The sequence below is a fragment of the Symphalangus syndactylus genome, chromosome 10 (genome assembly GCF_028878055.3).
Source record: "Symphalangus syndactylus isolate Jambi chromosome 10, NHGRI_mSymSyn1-v2.1_pri, whole genome shotgun sequence".
NCBI lineage: Eukaryota > Metazoa > Chordata > Mammalia > Primates > Hylobatidae > Symphalangus > Symphalangus syndactylus.
In genome coordinates, this window is record NC_072432.2 from 109,129,292 (window position 1) to 109,152,874 (window position 23,583).

Here is a 23,583-nt window from a genome sequence, read left to right on the forward strand (position 1 = left end):
ACTCGCACGTGGAGGTGGAGCGCGGACACCTCCCTCAGCCAGGGCAAGACTAAGGAGCTGGGTGAGGGACCGGAAGGGCTGGAAGGGGTGGGCACCTGGGGGCTGCGGCGAGTGGCGATGGGTGAGTCGAACTTGCACGTGGAGAAAGCGTGAGAATGCGCCCCTGGGTTTGGGGAGGGTGAGGAGCCAAGGAGTGGAATGAGAGGTGGTCACGGAATGGGGGGCGCTGCTGTCCTCCCCGGGGGCTGCAGGCCGAGACCGGGTGAGGGGCGGGGATGATGCTGGCACTCTGGACGGAAGGGCGTCGTCTTCGCAGCCGAACAGGTTGTGGACGCCCAATCCTTTTTATGCCCGTAGTCCCAATCCGAAGCTAAGCTGTGTGGTTTTCCCTTGAAAGCTTCCCAGCCAGGCTTGCTGCCTCCACCGCTTATTTCGCATCTGAAGCATTTTGCCTCCTACTCGAGAGAAATCAATTTTCTTAAACAAACAAACAAAAAAAGATGTGCAGGATTTCTAATAAATAGCATCCTTGGGTGGAGGAGAAGAGGAATGACTCCCTCATCCTGCCACACACACCCCCACGCCACCCCGCAGCTCTGAAACGGCTTTTCTTTCTTAGCCAGCCGCACGCTGTTGCCATTTCAGGCTCGTGTGGGAGAAGATTGTTGTGCGCCTGGGTCTGTCCGCCCGGGCGGCTCCAGCCTCTGGTTTATAAAAGGTGCAGATGGTTAAAACACAAACGTGTGACGTCAGGGTAGGTTTTTAAAAGTCTCTTCTACCCCCTACATCAGTTGTGTCTCTTGGGATGGACTTTATTTAGAGAATCGATTCGAGCCTAATGGCAGTCTAGGGAAATGGAGATCTTCGTCAGGACTATCAGATTATTGTAATGCTGCACTTACAACAAAAAACTTAGCTTTAGCCACGCAAAAAAAAAAAAAAAAAAAAAGAAAATAGAGTGCAAGATCAAAAACCCACCCGATTAACTGATAGTACGACCCTTCCAATATTCTTTGACATATCCATGCCATGGTTCCATTGAAACAATTTCTTACCTAAAATTATGTCCCTCGTCATGATATTTTCTACTTAAAATGGAGGAATTCTCATAACTATGATCTAACCGTCATAATGAGGCTAAAAAGGAAATCAAACTGCTCTTCCTTTGCATTCTCTTCAGTAGCTCCTTTCCCCCTTATTTCAACTCCAGCAGATAAAATAGAGATACTATTTGTCACCCAACCCCTCCTTATCAGTTCAGTGAGGGTGAATGAGTTAATGTCGTGAAAGCATTTGAGTTCTCCAAAACAAAGGTGTTGTGATAATATTACTACAGTACTTTGTGATTACAAGTTAGCTTTGTAAATAATTACCCATGTGCCATATCCAATCGTGTTCTATCTTGGTCTAGGAGTGTTAGGATTTACCCTCATTTATAAGTAAGCCTGTTAAGCACTATGGATGTTGAGCCAGGAATTAATATATCCCTCCTCTTCCCGCCAAATAATCTCTTCTCTAGGTTAAAGTTCTAGAATTTAAAAACACAGTGAGAACCTGATTAGGAATATAGCAAAGATGATTTTTTTGGGAGAATGTAAGTGTGTTTGAGAGTATGGATTTATGGACTGAATATGCATTTTAATAGATTTTGTGATTGAAGCTAACGAAACTTTCCAGGACTCTCTTGAAATTTTCCAATTAACAGTAATTAATGAAAATGTTTTATGATGTACCATCTGCATTATAGTAGGCACGGAGCTCTCCTTAGAGATGATGCTTCACACCTAGCTGGGTTCTCACCCTTCTGCACCATGAACACCATTTAACTTCTCTGTGTCTCCGTTTCAACATTCATAAAAAAACTAAGCTTAACATTTCCTGGCCTACTCATCTCACACCATCAGATAAGATAATAATATGAAAGGCTGTGGAAAACTCTGAAGGACCATTACACTATATTATTATTATGACAGCAATTACAGGGTACTTCAAATGTTTGTGGGAAATAGAATTAAAGGTTAAAATTAAAATATAAACTTTATTTCTCAACATACGGTTTGTCAAGTTCAAGATGATAAGCAATGATACCAGCCATTTAGTTCATCCTTAAAGAGCTGAGGGTCTTGGGAATTCATGTCAATGCAGTCTTTTTTACAGTAATAATATAATGTTAATAACAGAAGAAAAATGCGTGCCTTTTAAAGAATTGTTAAGATTAGGAAACAAAAATAAGTCAGAAGGAGCCAAATTAGGAGTATGAGGTGGATGCCTAACGGTTTTCCATCAAAATCCTAACAAAATTGCCCTCGTTTGGTGAGAGGAATGAGCAGGAGCATTATGTTGGAGAAGGACTCTCTAGTGAAGCTTTATTGAGCATTTTCCTGCTAAAGCTTTTACTAACTTTCTCAAAAACACTTTCATAATAAGCAGATGTTATCATTCATTGTCCCTCCAGAAAGTCAAGCAAAATTTCTTGAACATCCCAAAAGACTGTTGCCAAGACCTTCGTTCTTCACTGATCTGCTTTTGCTTTGGCTGGACCCTTCCACCTCTTGGTAGCCATTGCTTTGATTGTGCTTTGTCTTCAGGATCATAATAGTAAGGCCATGTTTCATCTGTTAGAATTCTTTGAAGAAGTGTACGAATGTTTTAGGGTCTTGACCCTACTTGTTTAAAATTTCTATTGACAGCCTTTCTTTTGCCTGAAACTGATCTGGGCCCAATGGTTCTGGCACCCATTGAGTTGAAAGTTTGCTCAACTTTAATTTTTCAGTCAGAATTATGTAAGCTTAACCAATTGAGATGTCTGTGGTGTTGGCTCTTGTTCGTGCGATTAATCGTCAGTCTTCTTCAATTAGGATACAACAAGATATTTTCCTCACAAATTGGTGTGGATGATCTGCCACTGTGGGCTTTATGTTTGACATTGTTTTGTCCCTTCTTCAAATGAGTTATCCATTTATAAACTGCTTATTTTGGGGGGCAGGGGGCATTGTCCCCATAAACTATTCATAAAGCATCAGTGATTTCACCATTCTTCCACCCAAGCTTCACCATAAATTTGAGGTTTGTTCTTGCCTCAATTTTAACAGAATTCATGTTGTTCTGATAGGGGCTCTTTTCAAACTGACGTCTTATCCTTCTTAGTGCTGCAAACTGTATCCTGTTCAGATACATTATAACAAGTTAATATAAGTTTATGTTGGTGAAAAAAAAAATTGAAATCCAGCGAGACACAGTGGCTCATGGCTGTAATCCTAGCACTTTGGGAGGCCAAGACAGGTGGATCACTTGAGCCCGTGAATTTGAGACCAGCCTGGCCAGCGTGGCCAAAGCCTGTTTCTACTAAAAAATACAAAAATTAGCCAGATGTAGAGGTGCGTGCCTGTAATACCAATAATTTGGGTGACTGAGGCACAAGAATCACTTAAGCCTGGGAGGCAGAAGTTGCAGTGAGCCAAGATGGCATCACTGCACTCCAGCCTGGGCAATGGAGCAAGACTCTGTCTCAAAAAGAAAAAAAAAAAGGAAAAATTAAAATCTATGCATATTTTTTCATAATACGCATTTTCCACGAACTTTTTGAAGACGCCTTGTACATTTTCATAGCTGCTGAAAAAAATAGGGGAAAAAAGTCTATACAGCCAGGTGTAGTAGCTCATGCCTGTGATTCCAGCACTTTGGGAGACCAAGGTGGGCAGATAACTTGAGGCCAGGAGTTTGAGATCAGCCTGGCCAACATGGCGAAACCCTGTCTCTACTAAAAATACAAAAATGAGCTGGGTGTGGTGGCACGTGCCTGTAATCCCAGCTACTCAGGAGGCTGAGGCACGAGAATTGCTTGAACCTGGGAGGCAGAGGCTGCAGTGAGCTGAGATCGTGCCACTGCACTCCAGCCTGTGTGACACAGTGAGACTGTCTCAAAAAAAAAAAAAAAAAAATTATGCAACTGAGCAAAAATAAGGTGCATGTTCAAATCCTAATATTTTTAAAATCTTCATTATAAGGCTATTCCTGCTTATAATGAAATATTTACATATTAGGGAAATTCTTAACAGCACAAAAACCATATCATCAAAGCCAATGGGGCCAGGAACTTAATTGTTGCCAGTAATCAATCTATTTTTCTCTCGTTTTCCACGTCTCTTTCTTTTTCTCTATTACTACAGCCAGTAGCTCCACTGACACATTTTAAGTACTCTGCAGTGATAAAAAGAAAAAGTCAATATTCCTGACACATCTGAAGTAATGATTAATTGGCTGGACTAGACTCATGTGGTCATGCCTCAGCCAATCACTACCGCAAGGTCTTGGAGCTGATGACAGTCTCCATTCAGAATTCATGTCCAAAATGATAGAAGGAAAGATGTTATACAGATGTGACCGCCAGGGTATTTGCTGTGAGCTAGGCAGCCACACCACGTTTTATTTACTATTCTACTACTGTTTTTACTGTTGGGCACTTGCACAGCACCTTATATGCTTACTTCATTTAAATTTTTTATTAACCTTTTTATGTTGGGAACTGGAGCCCAAAGAAATTGTGTGTTCCCAGAGTTATCCAACTAATCAGTGGCAGAGCCTGGATGCATAAGGACCGTGAAAGCCAGAAGAGCAGCTTATGTGGTAGGAAATAGATAAATATTTAAGGCTTTTTAGCCAGATAATCCCTATCTTAAGAAAATGCATATGATAGACTAACAAAGCAGCAAAAGGGCACAGCACAGTGGCTCACACCTGTAATCCCAGCACTTTGGGAGGCCAAGGAAGGAGGACTGCTTAAAGTGAGGAGTTCAAGACCAGCCTGAGCAGCATAGCAAGACTTCATCTCTACTAAGAATAAAAGTTATCTGGGCGTGGTGGCATATATCCATAATCCTAGCTGCTTGGGAGGCTGAAGTGGGAGGATCCCTTGAGCCCAGAACTTCAAGGCTGAGCAGTGAGCTGTGATTATGCCAGTGCATTCCAGCCAGGATGACAGAGCGAGACTGCGTCTCAAAAAAAAAGAAAGAAAGAAAAAGAAAAGGCAGCAAAGGTAAGTTCAGAGACCCAGAGGCTGGAAGTAGAAGGTCCAACATATATCTAAAAGAGTTTCAGGAGGAGAGAAGGAAGGAGAGGTGATCTCCAGAGATGATGTCTGAGAAATTTTCAGACTTGAATAATGTAAGTTGTCAGATCAAAGGAGTGTGCTGTCTCAAGCAGAATAAATTTTAGAAATTGAGACCTGTACATAGTAGTGAAATTAAAGAATACCAAACATAACAAAATTATGTTAAAAGTTACCACTGAGAAAAGTCAAATTACCCTAAGAGAAATGACTATCATTCTGTCAGCAGATTTATCACCAACAGTTGTGACAGAAGATGATGGAAAATATTTTCAAAGTATTAAGAGACCAAAAGAGAAACTAGAGAATTCTATAGAATTCTATACGTAGCTAAACCATCTTTCAAGAGAAAGGACAAAATAAACACATTTTCAAAATTTAGGATGCACACATACTCGTTAAAAGAAGTCCTAGGAAATATACTCCGACAAGAAAAAAGCTGAAACCTGAAGAAAAAAATAAACAAATTATCAAATATCTTGGTTAATATGAATCAGTAGTATGTTTTTAAGTGCTAGTATTTTGGAATTTTAAAACCAGGTGAAATTAAAATATCTATTAAAATATGGTAGATGATGGTAGGAGGGAGTTCTGAGCTAAAATATTCTAGAGTTATTTTATTCAAAGGCAACGAAATATTCCTTCACCTTAGACTTTGACAAGTTATATTGGTTAAGGTTCTTTGTTGTAAACAACAGAATCCATGCAGGAATTTTAAAAATTTATGACAAAATTATTGAGAGAGCTGGAAAAACAATCCTGGGCTAAACTTCTAGAAAAATGCCCGAAACCATGCCAGAACTAACTGGCATGCTGTTCCCATCAAGCTCCAAATATCAGGAGCTCAACTTTTCTTCATTTGCTCCTACTCCCAGGATCAGTGTCAATTCTGTGTCTGGAACTTGATCTTGTAGCCAGGAGAGTAGTAGCTGTCTGCAGAGCTTGTATCCTCACATTCCTTACATTTCCATGGGTACATCTAGTTAAGTAGAGCTTATGTCACAGGCCTGCATTCTAACTGCAAGAGAGGCAGGAAATTTGAGTTCTCAATTCTATCCTGGTAGGTAGGACCTATAATCAGAAAAGTATCCCAAATATAGAAAGGTTATTTAAAAGATTATGGCAACCATGAATATAACACAACCCATTACTGATATACATGTTAAACATTTAAAGGTATTCACCAAAATAAGAGAACTAGAATGTGGAACTTCCCAACCTGTAGAGAAAAAAAAAATGGCCTAGAGAAAACTTAGTTAATGAATTAGTAGGCAAAAGAGATAAAGAGAGGCAAATTAACAGCATGATAAATAGGAAACTCAAATGAGATTGTACAAAGAAGTCCAAGGATATTGTTAATCACAATAAATATAAATGGATTCGATCTGTCTATAAAAAAAACAAACACATTCGGACTGGGTTTTTTTAAAAACCAGCTATTTGCAAGATATATGGTTAAAACATATTGCAAAAGTTTAGGGAAAGGATTTAAAAAGAACTGTATACCAAGAAAATATTAATCAAAATATTATTCATCTAATAACGTATCAGGCATGAGAATTTAAGGAAAGAACGATTGATAGGAATTAACAAGTAATGTGTAGTCATCATAAAAGGAACTGTCCACCAAAAAGATAAACAGCCACCATGTAGTCATGAACTTGTGTGCATTTAACCACATTTAGCAAAATTTGCTGAAACTACATAGAGTAATTGGCAAATGCCCCATTAAAAACAGACCAGGCGTGGTGGCTTATGCCTGTAATCCTAGCACTTTGGGAGGCCGAGGCTGGCAGATCACTTGAGGTCAAGAGCTCAAGACCAGCCTGACCGACATGGCAAAACCCCATCTCTACTAAAAGTATAAAAATTAGCTGGGTGTGGTGGCACATGCCTGTAATCCCAGCTGGAGGCTGAGGAAGAAGAATCACTTGAACCCAGGAGGTGGAGGTTGCAGTGAGCCAAGAGAGAAACAGACAAAAGGGTTGAATGCCATAAAATCAATAAGCTTGATATTATGTGAGAATATATGCACACACACATACATAATCAATAGTTCACACTGCTCTCCCAAGACACTAAGTCCAGCCATTTTAGAGGTGAATTTTACCAAACATGACCTTTCTTCGTTTTGTTTCATAAATAGAAGCTAACATCAAGTGTATTAACACCGAGATTCCTGATGCAGCAAATGCTTCTCAGATACCTTTTATTTCAGACCAACCCTCTGACATTCAAGTACAGTTATTTTAAAATTAGGGCCATTCAGAACCATTTCATTTATTCAAAAGCTTTTTCAAGAGGGTCTCTGCTTAACTACTACAAGTATCTCTCTGCTGCTGACATCTTTTCTGTGGTTGAAGTAGATGAAAAATATAAATAATAGACTACATAAGAAAAATATGCAACAACTGTATACATAGTATAATATAAACTCTGTAAAAAATAAACAGAAATAAGCAAACATCTATGAATAGAAAAAAACTAAAGACCAGAAGACAGTATACCATAGTATTAAATGAAATTATGTTTGAAGACAGAAGTATGAGTCATTTCTTCATTTATCTGTATTTTGCATGTTTTCTTTAGTGAGAAATTATTAGTTTCCAAATGTGTTGGCATTTTATATAAACTTAAATTTTAATAATTATATTGCCACATTGGAATAAAAGACATGACACACAATGAAAATAACTCAGAATGGTAAAAGAAATTCTAACTGTATCAATAAGTACATTGGTTATGAATGAACTAGACATCTCCACTAAAAGGCAGATAATATCAGACTGAATAAAACAAGATATACACCTGAGATTCAAGGACATAAGTAGGTTGAGAGTGAAAGCTGGAAAAGATACATTATGCAAACAGTAACCATAAGAGATCTGGAGTGGCCACATTAATATCAAAATAGTAAACTAAACTTAAGAAATATTACTGGAGACATTTTGATAAGGGGTCAATACATCTAGAATAATAAATGTTATATAAGAACTGACCTCCAAAATAAATGGATGAAGCAAATTCACCAATAGTAGAGATTTCATTTTAAAAATCTCATTTATAATATTAAAAAATACTTAGGAATAAATTTAGCCAAAGAAGTGAAAGACTTATACACCGAAAACTATAAAACATCATGAAAGAAACTGAAGAAGACACAAATGAAAGGAAAGATGTCTTGTGCATGTGAATCAGAAGAATGAATATTGTTAAAATGTTCATACTATTCAAAGCAATATACATATTTAATGCAATCTGTATCAAAATCCTGATGGCATTCTTCAAAGAAATAGAAAACAATCCTAAAATTTGTAAAGAAAAAGAGAAAAAGCTGGAGGCATCAAACTTCCTGATTTAAAATTATATTACAAAGCTATAGTAATGAAAATAGTATGGTACTGGCATAAAGATAGACACATAGACCAGTGGAACAGAATAGTCCAGAAATAAATCCAAACATACATGATTAACTAATTTTCAACAAGGGCACCAAGAGGATATAATGGGGAAGGGATGATCTCTTCAATAAATGGTGCTGGGGAAACTGGATTTTCACATGCAGAAAAATGAAATTGGACCCTTATACCATGCACAAAAATCAGCTTAAAATGGATAAATGATCTGAACATAAGACCTGAAACCATAAAAGTCCTAGAAGAAAACATAAGGAAAAAGCTTCTTGACATGGCCTTGGCAATAAGTTTTTGGACATCACACCAAAAGCTTGGGGTACAAAAGCAAAAATAAATAAATGGAACTATATCAAACTAAAATACTTCTGTACAGCAAAGGAAACCATTAACGAAATGAAAAGGCAACCTACAGATGGAGAAAAAATATTTACAAACCATATCTCTGCTGAGGGGCTAATATCTAAACTTTATAAAGAACTTAACACAATTCAATAGCAAGAAAACATATAAGCTGATAAAGTGGGCAAAGGACCTGTTTCTCCAAAGATGACATAAACATGGCTAACAGGTATATGAAAAGATGTTCAATACCACTAATCAGGGAAATCAAATCAAAGCTACTATGAGTTACCACCTCACGTCAATTAGGACAGCTGTTATCAAAAAACAAGAGATAAGTATTGGCAAGAGTGTGGAGAAAAGGGAACCCTTGTACACTTTTGGTGGGAATGTAGATTGGTGCAGCTATTATGGAAAACAGTATAGAAGTTCATAAACAGAAATAGAAGTACCATATGACCCAGAAATCCCCTTTCTGGGTGTATACTCAAATGAAATCCCCCACAAAGATATCTGCACTCCCATGTTCTTTGTGGCATTATTCACAACAGCCAAGATTTGGAAACAACCTAAGTGTCTGTCAGTGGATGAATGAATAAAGAAAATGTGTTACATATACTTACACAGTGGAATATTATTCAGCTTTAAAAAAGGAGGAATCCTGGCTGGGTGCGGTGGCTCATGCCTGTAATCTCAGCACTTTGGGCGGCCGAGGTGGGCAGATCACAAGGTCAGGAGTTCAAGACCAGCCTGGCCAACATAATGAAACTCCTGTCTCTACTAAAAATACAAAAAAAAATTAGCCGGGCATGGTGCCAGGCACCTGTAGACCCAGCTACTTGGGAGGCCGAGGCAGGAGAATCGCTTGAACCTGAGAGGCAGAGGTTATAGTGAGTCAAGATCGTGCCACTGTACTCCAGCCTGGGCGACACAGCAAAACTGTCTTAAAAAAAAAAAAAAAAAAAAAAAAAAGGAGGGATCCTGCTGTTTGCCACGGTATGGATGAACCTGGAAGATAGGAAGATATTATGCTAAGAGAAATAAACCAGACACAGAAAGAAAAATATTGTATGATCTCATTAATATACAGAATCTTTAAAGAAATTCAAGTATACAGAGATGCAGACTAAACAGTGGTTTTTAGGAGGAAGGTGGGAAGAAGAGAAAATGGAAGATGTAGTTCAAATGATACAATGTTGTAAGATGAATAAGTCTAGAGATCTAATGTACAAAATGAGGAATATAGTTGATAATTGTGTATTGCTTTGGAGATGTTTGCTAAATGAGTAGACTGTAGCTGCTCTTGCCACACAAAATGTGAGTGCCACACACGATGTCAGATGATGGATATGTTAATTTGCTTCACTATAGGAACCATTTTACTATCTATATGTATTTCACAAAATCATGTGCTTTAAATATACACAATAAGAATTGTTTTTAAAAGATGTTGGTACCCCACTTTCAATAATTGATAAAACGAAGACTTTAACAACACTATCAATTAACTGATATTTATAAAACACTCCACTGAATGACTTCAGAGTACTCATTCTTTTCAAGTGCACATGTAACATTCTCCAGGATAGACTATGTAATAGAGCCCAAAACAAGTCTCAATAAAATTTTTAAGAAGATTGTAATTGTACAAAGCATGTGCTCTGACCACAATGGAATTTAGTTAGAGATCTATAAGAGAAAGAAACCTGAGAAAACATAAGATATTTGGAATTTAAACAATACACTTCTAAATAACCCATGAGTCGAAGAAATCACAAGGGAAATTAAGTTTTACTGAATGAAAACAAAAACACAACATCAAAATCTATGGGATATATCTAAAGTAGTACTTAGAAATAAATATAACTTCGATTCCTATATCAGAAAATAGTAAAAGACAAATAAAAAATGTAAGCTTCCACCTTAAGAAACTAGAAAACAAAGAGCAAGGTAAGCCCAAGACAAGCAGAAGGAATAAAATAATAAATATTAGAGTAGAAAAGCAATAGATAAAAAATGTAAATCCCTAAAAGTTTTTTATTTCAAAAGATCAACAAAATTGACAAACCCTTAACTAGACTGACCAAGAAAACAAGAGAAACATTACTAATTACCAAAATCAAGAATGAAAGAGGAATAAAGCACCAAAAACCTCCACGTGATCTTCTCAATAGAGTAGGAAGAGCCAGCAAAGGAGACTGGGATAAGAGAAACCAGAAACCAAGAGAGAATGTATTTCAATAGAGAGAGAGTGGTCAACTGGTTGAGTGCTGTTAATTCCTATAAAAGAAAATGAGAATTGACCATTGGATTAGGCCATGTGGAGTTTGCTGACAACTTTAGGAAGGATTTTGGGAAAATAGCATAAATAAAAATCTAATTGGAATGACTTGGAACAGAACTCATTATAAGAAGTGAAGAAGTGGAAAAAATGAATACAGACAACTCTTCCAAGGGGTTTTGTTAAAATTAAGGACAGCAGCGATTTGGAGTAGTAGGGAGAGAGATGAAAAGCCTAAGGGAAGTTGTTTTTGTCTTTTAAGATGGGAGATATTATATGTATAGACTGAGGAGTAATTGAAAGGTAAAAGGGGGAAAAGTTGGTGATGCAAGAGAGAGTAGATACCTGCAGGCACAAAGTCCTTGAGAAGGCAGGAGGGAATGAGATGTAGTTCAGAAGTAAAGCATGTCAGGAACTCTGAAGGGTCTGAGATTTTACTGTATTTGTAAACTAACAAGTTAGCCTGCCACTATTTCATGGATGCTCAGCAAATGGGAAACTTGTGGGTCAAAGACAAAGGCTTTGATTTCTCACACCACCAGTTCCCTGCACCCCAATTCCCTAGATCAACGTGAAGAGGGCCAGGTGACACCTGCATATGCATTGAGTTGCATTACAAGTGAGGAACTCTGAACTTAGGGAACCTGAATCTTTTATGTTGGACAATAAAGATGTGTGCCCTTTGCTCCAGAGACAGTGTTTTTATTATATTGAACAGTAAACATTCTTGCTGTTTGTTCCAGAGAGAGACACCATCTCTATCTTCCAAGGCTACAAAACATTCAATCCTTGATTACATAGTCTGGAACAAGGAAATGTAAGAGACTCAGAGAATTGTCTCTCAACAGAGTTTAGCCTTTAGTAAGAACTTGGACACCTCATCCATTTTAAATGGTGGAGGTTGAGGGGTGGGGAAGATAGATTATTGGAAAAGATTCTAGTACCTCTTTTTTGCTTACTTTTATTTTTTTCCCTAACCAATCAATAGATGAAGGTATCAGGTAAAATTTAGGAGTGGGCATCAAGAGTATATGGTTTAAAGAGAGATAAAGCTGCCTAGAAGAGAAGGAGAGGGCTGGCCAAGGAAATGTAGAATTATTCAGCACTGCTGAAGACACTCCTATAGTGTGTGATCATAAATTTAACCAGTCATCACAATTGCGACTGTTTTATCCAGGTTCATTTCATGCTTAAGTGCAGGGAAAGATCAAGCAGAGAGTTGGCTTTAACCAAGATTGGAGTTTTTTTTAGACAGTATGATGGAGAAAGAACGTGGTAAGGGCCTTAGGGGTTATACACTGACAAACCCTTAATTAGGATGAATACAGTCATGGACCATGGAATCTAGGCTGGATAAAGAGGACAGTGAGGAAAGGAAGCCCCGTGAAAAATTAATGAGACCAAAGGATCAGAGTTCCGGATAGGATTAAAGAAGAGTTAGAGTGTATTAGAATAAGTGAACTAGGAAGACAGAAGGAGGTAGTTAAACAATGGAATGCCTAAAATCAAGGTTTTAGAGTAATAGTACATGAGCATGGGAGTGGGTAGCTAAGGTAGGGTGGAGAAAAAGATCATTAGAGGTGAGGAGTCAAGAAACTGAATGACCAGAGTGTCAGATATATCATTTAGTGCATGTTGAAGTCACCAAGAATAACAAGTCACAGTGGAGAGACAGGGACCTATATGCTAAAATTTTGAATGAATGAGAGGAAATGACTGAAAGGTCAGTAGATGATTGCAACATAGAGGGGTGGCAGGTACCATGGACTGATGGCAAACTATTCCTTTATTTAATAAATATTTATTTACATATGGCCAACTAATTACTGTGGGAAGAACAACCTACCACATCCTCAAGGATTACATACTAATTGGAAGATAATATACTCCTCCATCAAAAGCAAAACAGTAAGGCAAACATTGCAGTATGGTGAGGCAGAAATACCACTTGCCTAAGGGTCAGAAAATCCGATTTCTATTATAAGTTCCAGCTTTGTCAATAATTAGCTGTGAGCCTGGGTAAATCAATTAACCTCATCAGGCCTCAGTTTCCACATTTGGATACAGATGAGATGATTCTCAAGCTTCCGCACGACTGTCCAGATTTTACAGACAGAAGAACGTGAACCACAAAGGACTACATAATTTGTCCAGCATCAGAATGTAAAGTCAGGTTCATTGTTGTTTGTGTTAGATCATATAATGCAGAGCAGATGGCCTAATCTGTGTTTGTTTTTGTCTACTTTCCTAAATTTTTGTTTGTCTTTCCGTTATCTCTATTTGGTTCTAGCTAGGTCACAACTGCTTATGTCAAAGAAACAAAGAAAATACCACAAGAATCTGTAACTGTAACAATGTTTTTTAACACAACTTCGAATACATTTTTACAGGAAGCAAAGAAGTGTGTTGCCCTCCAGGAAATGTGTGTTGCTCTGATGTAATTAGGTTGACATACATTTCCCTGGTAGCCAATATAAGGAATGGGTCCACTAACCCTTGACATCAGAAATTTTTGGGGTTGGATTAGATGTCAAGGTTGGGAAGGATATTATTTGGGTAAAGGGGTTCATTAACAGTTTTTCCACTATAATGAAGTTTTCCTTTATAGCTGTGATGTTACTCCTATATTTTTGAATATGTACAAGCATATTCAGTGATACTTTGAGATCCAACTATATGCTGGGTACTACTGTAAGGACTAGTGGCATTGTGGAGAGCAAGATAGCTAAGGTATCTGTCCTATCTCCTTTTGTTAATATATACTGAATGGCAAAGATAGACATAAACAAGAAAATGAATAAATATTTTTTTAGAGCATGATCAACGTTATGAAGAATATAAAACAGAGTAACAAGATGTCTCTTACCATGTTTTGCATTCCCCCCATTTAGAAAATAAGTACCACAAGAGTTAGGGCCTTGTCTGTTACATTTATCAATGTATCCACTGTGCCTTGGTTAGTGAGTTTTGGTTGTGGACTTCTTTAGATAGGACAGTCAGAAAAGGTATCTGTAAGGTGCCCTGAGAGCTGAGAAGTAGAAAATAAGGAGTTTTCAGCCAAAGATCTGGGGAAGAGCAATGTAAAATTCCCAAGGAAGCAACAAGTTCAGCATGTTTAAGAAACATAAGGAAGGTCAGTGTGGCTGGAAAGTCGTAAGGGTAGAAGTTTGAATTTTAATTTAATTACTGTGATAAGCCATTATAGGTTTTTTTTTTCTTTCTTTTCTGGTCATGTTTTCTTCCTCTAATTTTATTTCCTTTTTTTTCTAAAGAATTTTAGTCAGGAATTTTAAATGACCTTATTTTTATCTTTAAAAGTTTACCCAGACAGTTTTGTAGGGAATAGAGTGAGAATAGCATGAGAGGAAGCAAGAGATCAGTTAGGAGATGAGTGTTGATGATGGGCTGGTGCAGGGGAAGAAGTATTGAGCAGTAATTGAGTTTGAGATATATTCTAGTAGGCTGGGTGTGGTGGTGCTTTGGGAGGCCCAGGTGGGAGGATAGCTTGAGGCTAGGAGTTTGAGAGATACATTCAAAAGATAGAACAAACAGGATCGTTCAACTGTTGTTGGACAGCTGATTGATTGGATACGGAGTGAAAGAAAAAACAAGAAAGACTCCATTGCTGTGGTCTGAGTAATTTGGTGGTAGTAGTGCCACTAACAGGGAAACTGGGAGAGGAGCAGAGTTTTTCTAGGGAAAATCAAGCGGTTGGTTTTGTCCATGTGAAGCTTACAGTGCCTGTTAGATCTCCAAATGGATATGTGGATAAAATGGTTGATATATGAGTATGGCAAGATGTCAGAACTGAAGATATTATCCTTCTGTGAGTCATTGGCATTTAGATGCTATGTAAAGCCACAAGACTGAGTGAGCTCATCAAGGGAGAGCATGTCGATATGAGCAGCAAGGACTAAGCCTTGAACATTTTTGCTTTGAAAAATACAGTATTTTATAGACTAGAAGTACATTATTTACCAGGTAAATCAGCCAGTTTTAAAAACCCACTTTGTCTTCCTCTCTCAGCAAGTAGTGGGAGGCCATCTTAGAAGGAGGCTATCCTGGTGAGAACCTCTAATCACACAGCAGCCCCTGGGACTTGCCAGTGTGTCATCAGATACACAAAGAAAGGCTCTGGTTCCACTATGCCTCTCTCTCTCATCCTAAGTCTTCCCTGACTGCCCCAGGCCAGAGTGATCCCTCCTTCCCTAACTCTTCTTCCTCATTACTTTCTGGACCTTTGCAGACTTTCCTCCTGGTGGTATAGCTACTTATGCAGAGCAGATGCTCTAATATGTGTTTGTTTACCTCTATTATACAAAGTTTGTATTTGCCTTCTTGTTATCTCTAACTAGGCAATGATTGCCTATCACCCCCACTTTCAACAACATTATAATTTCCTCAAGGACAGGATATTCTTACATGTCTTTCTGTCCCTTATCATGTTCTGTATTTCCCCATTTGGAATGTAAATACCACAAGAGCTAGGATTTTGTCTGTTACGTTCATCACTGTACTCTTTGAGTCTGAAACAGTATTCTTGAATAAACACAAATAGAATGAAGGAATATAAAAGCCGTTGATAGTTGTCTAGATAGATGGTTAAGTGCCCTGCCTAAACGCAAGACTTTGACCCTTTTCCTTGGTAGACATAACCTCCACTTTTGGTCCCCTTTTAACACCACCATATGCAGAAGTGTTTCACTTCATATCACCTTTATGGAATCTTCCCACAGGTTCTGCTGATGCTCAAGTAGCTAAGAATAGGACATATGTTTATGGTCTGTATAATGCATATATGTAGTTGGGATCTGTGGTAGATTGTCTGCAAAGATGACCATCAACAATTTCTTTCATCTTTGTATGTGTACATTGCTCTCCCCAACAAGAGATGGAGTCTGTTTCCTCTCCCCTTGAATATAGATGGCCATGTGACTAGCTTTGGCTAATAGAATTCAGTAGAAGTGATGTTATCTAACTTTGGGGCCTGGACCTTAAGAGGCCTTCCAACTTCCAGTTTTGCTGTCTTGAGATTTGGGCACCATGTTTAAGAAGCTTGGCCTTCTAGATGATGTAAGACCACATGGAGAGAGAGAAGCCTAGCTAGCACCCAACTATTCCAGCCACTGCAAGTGAGGTACAAAATATGTGAATAAAGCCATCTTGTATTCTCTAGCTCTAGCCAAACTATCCCAGCTTCCTCAGGAGTCACGAAGCAGCCACCCCACGAAGCACAGACAAGCCATTCTTGAGGAGTCCCACCCTAGTTGCACAATCATGACAAATAATAAGTGGTAGTTTTAAGCCATACTTTTGGGGGTGATTTGTTATATAGCAGTAGATAACTGAAATAGGATCTGTTTCAGGATTTCTTTTATGACAAAACTTCCAGAAATACATTGCATTTAAAAGAAGCGCTTCTGCAATTTGTAGCAAAATTATGATGCAATTATATTTTGTCCCAGCAGTCTTCCTTCTAGGATTCTATCCCAAAGATACTCTGGCAAAAATACAAAGACACATATTGGCTATTCATTGCAACACTACTTAAAATAGCAACAAACTTTAAACAATTCAAATGTCTATCAGCAGAGGACTCGTTGAATATGTTATGTAACATCTACATGATGAAGTAATATGCAGCTATAGAAAAGGAATGAGGAACACCTCTGTAAACTGCCGTAATCACCAAGGTATAAAGTTGAATGAAAGAAAGCAAGGCACAGAAAATTATGTATGGTATGATATGCTATTGTTTAACTTTTTTTTTTTTTTTTTTTTGAGACTGAGTCTCGCTTTGTCACCAGGCTGGAGTGCAGTGGTGTGATCTCGGCTCATTGCAATCTCCACCTCTTGGGTTCAAGCGATTCCCCTGCCTCAGCCTCCTGAGTAGCTGGGACTACAGGCACGCAACACCACTCCTGGCTAATTTGTTATATTTTTAGTAGAGACGGGGTTTCACCATGTTGGCCAGGATGGTCTCGATCTCCTGATCGCGTGACCCGCCTGCCTCGGCCTCCCAAAGTGCTGTGATTACAGACGTGAGCTACCGCACCTGGGCAGTTTAACTTATTTTTTAAAGAAAAGATAAAATATAAAAACTTTAGGCCGGGCGTGGTGACCCACACCTGTAATCCCAGCACTTTGGGAGGCTGAGGTGAATGGATCACCTGAGGTCAGGAGTTTGAGACCAGCCTGGCCAACGTGGTGAAACCCCATCTCCACTAAAAATACAAAACTTAGCCAGGCGTGTGGCGGGCGCCTGTAATCCTAGCTACTTGGGAGGCTGAGGTAAGGAGAATCGCTTGAACGCGGGAGGTGGAAGTTGCAGTGAGCCGAGATTGTACCATTGCACTCCAGACTGGGCGACCGCGAGACTCTGTCTCAAAAAAAAAAAAAAAACAAAAAAAACTTTAAAAGAAGTTATTACCTTAAGGGGAGGGAGGGGATGGGGTAAATGATAACACAGAAATATAATCTTAAAACTCTAGACTGCTCCTGCCCCCGGCCTGCCCAGCCCGCGGCAGCAGCGTGGCCGCGGTGCGGCATCAGCAGCAGCAGCAGCAGCAGCGGGCGGCCGCGGGGGTGTTTTTGTCGGGTCTTGGGGTCTGGCAGCAGCATGGCGGACTACCTGATCAGCGGCAGCACCGGCTACGTGCCCCAGGATGGGCTCACTGCGCCCCAGCTCTTCCCCAGCGCTGACGGCCTCACCTACAACGACTTCCTGATTCTCCCAGGATTCATAGACTTCATAGCTGATGAGGTGGACCTGACCTCAGCCCTGACCCAGAAGGTCACGCTGAAGACGCTGCTGATCTCCTGCCCTATGGACACTGTGACAGAGGCTGACATGGCCATCGCGATGGCTCTGATGGGAGGTATTGGTTTCATTCACCACAACTGCACCGCAGAGTTCCAGGCCAACGAGGTGCAGAAGATCAAGTTTGAACAGGGCTTCATCACGGACCCCGTGGTGCTGAGCCCCTGGCACACTGTGGGTGATGTGCTGGAGGCCAAGATGCGGCATGGCTTCTCTGGCATCCCCATCACTAGACGGGCACCATGGGCAGCAAGCTGGTGGGCATCGTCACCTCCCGAGACACTGACTTTCTTGCTGAGAAGGACACCACCACCCTCCTCAGTGAGGTGATGACGCCAAGGATTGAGCTGGTGGTGGCTCCAGCAGGTGTGACGTTGAAAGAGGCAAAAGAGATCCTAAGTGTAGCAAGAAAGGGAAGCTGCCTGTTGTCAATGATCACGATAAACTGGTGGCCATCATCGCCCACACCGACGTGAAGAAGAACCGAGACTACCCTCTGGCCTCCAAGGATTCCCACAAGCAGCTGCTGTGCGGGGCAGCCGTGGGCACCCGTGAGGATGACAAATACTGCCTGGACCTGCTCTCCCAGGTGGGCGTCAACGTATAGTCCAAACTCGTCCCAGGGAACTCGGCATATCAGATCACCATGGTGCATTACATCAAACAGAAGTACCCCCACCTCCAGGTGATTGGGGAGAACATGGTGCCAGCAGCCCAGGCCAAGAACCTGACGCTGGTGTGGATGGGCTGCATGTGGGCATGGGCTGCGGCTCCATCTGCATCACCCAGGAAGTGATGGCCTGTGGTCGGCCCCAGGGCACTGCTGTGTACAAGGTGGCCGAGTATGCCTGGCACTTTGGTGTGCCCATCATAGCCAATGGTGGCATCCAGATCGTGGGGCACATGGTCAAGGCCCTGGCCCTTGGAGCCTCCACAGTGATGATGGGCTCCCTGTTGGCTGCCACCACGGAGGCCCCCGGCGAGTACTTCTTCTCAGATGGGGTGTGGCTCAAGAAGTACCATGGCATGGGCTCGCTGGATGCCATGGGGAAGAGCAGCAGCAGCCAGAAACGATACTTCAGCGAGGGGGATAAGGTGAAGATTGCGCAGGGTGTCTCAAACTCCATCCAGGACAAAGGGTCCATTCAGAAGTTCGTTCCCTACCTCATAGCGGACATTCAGCAAGGCTGCCAGGATAGCAGGGCCCACAGCCTGTCTGCCCTTTGGTCCATGATGTACTCAGGAGAGCTCAAGTTTGAGAAGTGGACCATATTGGCCCAGATCGAGGGTGGCGTCCATGGCCTGCATTCTTAGAAGTGGCTGTACTGAGGACAGTGGTGGAGGTCGAGGTGGTGGAGGGGGTGCACCCCAGTGTCCACCTTCGGGCACAGCCTCCCTCCATAACTGAGTGGTCCACAGATTTGCATTACAGGTTCCCCAGCTCCTTTCCAGGGAGAGAGGAGGGGAGGTCCTGAGGGGTCTGCAGCCCCTCGCTCAGCATCCCCTGCAGAGTCAGGACTTTTCCCTGGGCCAGGCTGCCCTGGGAGCCCCCCGAGCCCAGCCAGCCAGGGTCTCAGGTGTCTGCCTCAGATCTTTCTTGCTGCAGCCTGCTCCAGCCCGGCCCCCACCCCAGGGGCAGGCGGCCCCTCCTGGCTTCTCCTGTAGAGTACCTCCCTGCCCCCAGCCCCCCAGGAAATGGTGCTCTCCTGGCCCTGCCTCTGGCCCTTCCCGGGCCGCTGCCCCCTCAGCCATGTGGCACTTCTTAGCTCCTGACCTAGAACAAGGAGTGGTCTCTGCCCCCTTCCCTGGCCCTGGGCTACCCTTGGGTCCTGCTCCTCAGGTAGCTCCCCTGTCCCTGGCCCTGGGGAGGAGGTTGCCCTGGTCATGGCCACCTGCCCGTCATTCCTGACTCACCACCATCCCCAGGTGTATCATTCCTGCCTTCCCCTCAGCCAGTTGAAGGCTTTAACTTTGCATACTTTGGGATCACAGTTGCATCACTGTGTATTAAATAATTGGAATAAATCAAGCAGGTCTCAATGCCTCCACCAAAAACAAAAACAAACAAACAAACAAACAAAAACAAAAACTCTAGAACTCTAGACTGTGGGAAACTATAGCACAAATAACCTAGTTTCTCCTACAAGTAAAATTTAAAGAAAACAAAAAGGGATGGAATGGGAACCTTGTGATTAAAAAGAGGAACTTAAGGGGCATTCTAACCAATTGCAATTTATGAAACAATTTGTATTCCAATTTGAATAAATAAACTGAAAAAGTTTGAGATGGGGAAATTTAAACACTGGTTGGATATACAATGCTATTAAGGAATTATTATTTAGGTATGATAATGATAGTATGGTTATATTTTTAAAAGAAGCTTTATATATTAGACACACTGAAGTTTTTAATGGATGAAATGATATTACACCAGGAATTGCTAAAAAATAATTAGATGAATTGGTGAAGTTATGGATAAAACAGGATTGGCCATGAGTTGGTAATTAATGAATCTGAATGATTGGTTCATTAAAGTTCATTCTATTATCTTCTTTACTTTTGTATATAGAGTCATCCCTTGGTATCCACGGGGGATTTGTTCCAGGACCCCCTGCTGATACCGTAATTTGTGGATGCTCAAGTCTCTTATATAAAATAGTATTATTTAATCTATACACATCCTCTGGTATACTCAATTATCTCTAGATTACTTATAATACCTCATACAATGTAAATGCTATATAAGTAGTTGTTATACTGCTTTGTTTTTTAATTTGTATTGTTTTTGTTGTTATATTATTTTTATTGTTTTTTGAATATTTTAAAAAGTTTCCATTTCTTTTTTTGTTTGTATTATTTTAATTGATACATAAGAATCATACATATTTATGGGATACACTGATATTTTGATACATGTATACAATGTGTAATGATCAAATCAGGATAATTAGCATATCCATCACCTCAAACACTTGTTATTTCTTTGTATTAGGATCAAATATTTTCCGTTCATGGTTGAATCTACACAAAGGCAGAACCCATGGATACAGAGGGCCAACTGTATTTGAAATTTTATTTATTTATTTATTTATTTTTTTATTATTATACTTTAGGTTTTAGGGTACATGTGCACAATGTGCAGGTTTGTTACATATGTATATATGTGCCATGTTGTTTTGCTGCACCCATTAACTCGTCATTTAGCATTAGGTATATCTCCTAATGCTGTCCCTCCCCCCTTCCCCCACCCCACAACAGTCCCCAGAGTGTGATGTTCCCCTTCCTGTGTCCATGAGTTCTCATTGTTCAATTCCCACCTATGAGTGAGAACATGCGGTGTTTGGTTTTTTGTCCTTGCGATAGTTTACTGAGAATGATGTTTTCCAGTTTCATCCATGTCCCTACAAAGGACATGAATTCGTCATTTTTTATGGCTGCATAGTATTCCATGGTGTATATGTGCCACATTTTCTTAATCCAGTCTATCGTTGTTGGACATTTGGGTTGGTTCCAGCTCTTTGCTATTGTGAATAGTGCTGCAATAAACATACGTGTGCATGTGTCTTTATAGCAGCATGATTTATAGTCCTTTGGGTATATACCCAGTAGTGGGATGGCTGGGTCAAATGGTATTTCTAGTTCTAGATCCCTGAGGAATCGCCACACCAACTTCCACAATGGTTGAACTAGTTTACAGTCCCACCAACAGTGTAAAAGTGTTCCTATTTCTCCACATCCTCTCCAGCACCTGTTGTTTCCTGACTTTTTAGTGATGGCCATTCTAACTGGTGTGAGATGGTATCTCACTGTGGTTTTGATTTGCATTTCTCTGATGGCCAGTGATGATGAGCATTTTTTCATGTGTTTTTTGGCTGCATAAATGTCTTCTTTTGAGAAGTGTCTGTTCATATCCTTTGCCCACTTTTTGATGAGGTCGTTTGTTTTTTCTTGTAAATTTGTTTGAGTTCATTGTAGATTCTGGATATTAGCCCTTTGTCAGATGAGAAGGTTGCAAAAATTTTCTCCCATTTTGTAGGTTGCCTGTTCACTCTGATGGTAGTTTCTTTTGCTGTGCAGAAGCTCTTTAGTTTAATGAGATCCCATTTGTCAATTTTGGCTTTTGTTGCCATTGCTTTTGGTGTTTTAGACATGAAGTCCTTGACCATGCCTATGTCCTGAATGGTATTGCCTAGGTTTTCCTCTAGGGTTTTTATGGTTTTAGGTCTAACATTTAAGTCTTTAATCCATCTTGAATTAATTTTTGTATAAGGTGTAAGGAAGGGATCCAGTTTCAGCTTTCTACATATGGCTAGCCAGTTTTCCCAGCACCATTTATTAAATAGGGAATCCTTTCCCCATTTCTTGTTTTTGTCAGGTTTGTCAAAGATCAGATAGTTGTAGATATGCGGCATCATTTCTGAGGACTCTGTTCTGTTCCATTGATCTATGTCTCTGTTGTGATACCAGTACCATGCTGTTTTGGTTACTGTAGCCTTGCAGTATAGTTTGAGGTCAGGTAGCGTGATGCCTCCAGCTTTGTTCTTTTGGCTTAGGATTGACTTGGTGATGCAGGCTCTTTTTTGGTTCCATATGAACTTTAAAGTAGTTTTTTCCAATTCTGTGAAGAAAGTCATTGGTAGCTTGATGGGGATGGCATTGAATCTATAAATTACCTTGGGCAGTATGGCCATTTTCACGATATTGATTCTTCCAACCCATGAGCATGGAATGTTCTTCCATTTGTTTGTATCCTCTTTTATTTCATTGAGCAGTAGTTTGTAGTTCTCCTTGAAGAGGTCCTTCACATCCTTTGTAAGTTGGATTCCTAGGTATTTTATTCTCTTTGAAGCAATTGTGAATGGGAGTTGACTCATGATTTGGCTCTCTGTTTGTCTGTGATTGGTGTACAAGAATGCTTGTGATTTTTGTACATTGATTTTGTATCCTGAGACTTTGCTGAAGTTGCTAATCAGCTTAAGGAGATTTTGGGCTGAGACGATGGGGTTTTCTAGATATACAATCATGTCATCTGCAAACAGGGACAATTTGACTTCCTGTTTTCCTAATTGAATACACTTTATTTCCTTCTCCTGCCTGATTGCTCTGGCCAGAACTTCCAGCACTATGTTGAATAGGAGTGGTGAGAGAGGGCATCCCTGTCTTGTGCCAGATTTCAAAGGGAATGCTTCCAGTTTTTGCCCATTCAGTATGATATTGGCTGTGGGTTTGTCATAGATAGCTCTTATTATTTTGAGATACATCCCATCAATACCTAATTTATTGAGAGTTTTTAGCATGAAGGGTTGTTGAATTTTGTCAAAGGCCTTTTCTGCATCTATTGAGATAATCATGTGGTTTTTGTCTTTGGTTCTGTTTATATGCTGGATTACATTTATTGATTTGCGTATGTTGAACCAGGCTTGCATCCCAGGGATGAAGCCCACTTGATCATGGTGGATAAGCTTTTTGATGTGCTGCTGGATTCGGTTTGCCAGTATTTTATTGAGGATTTTTGCATCAATGTTCATCAAGGATATTGGTCTGAAATTCTCTTTTTTGGTTATGTCTCTGCCAGGCTTTGTTATCAGGACGATGCTGGCTTCATAAAATGTGTTGGGGA

General features: G+C 40.3%; 1 pseudogene; it reads left to right on the plus strand.

Annotated features, from left to right (window-relative positions):
* The first annotated feature begins 57 nt into the window (after positions 1 to 57).
* On the plus strand, positions 58 to 21,809 carry LOC129491331 (inosine-5'-monophosphate dehydrogenase 1-like; annotated as a pseudogene).
* Positions 21,810 to 23,583: the final 1,774 nt, after the last annotated feature.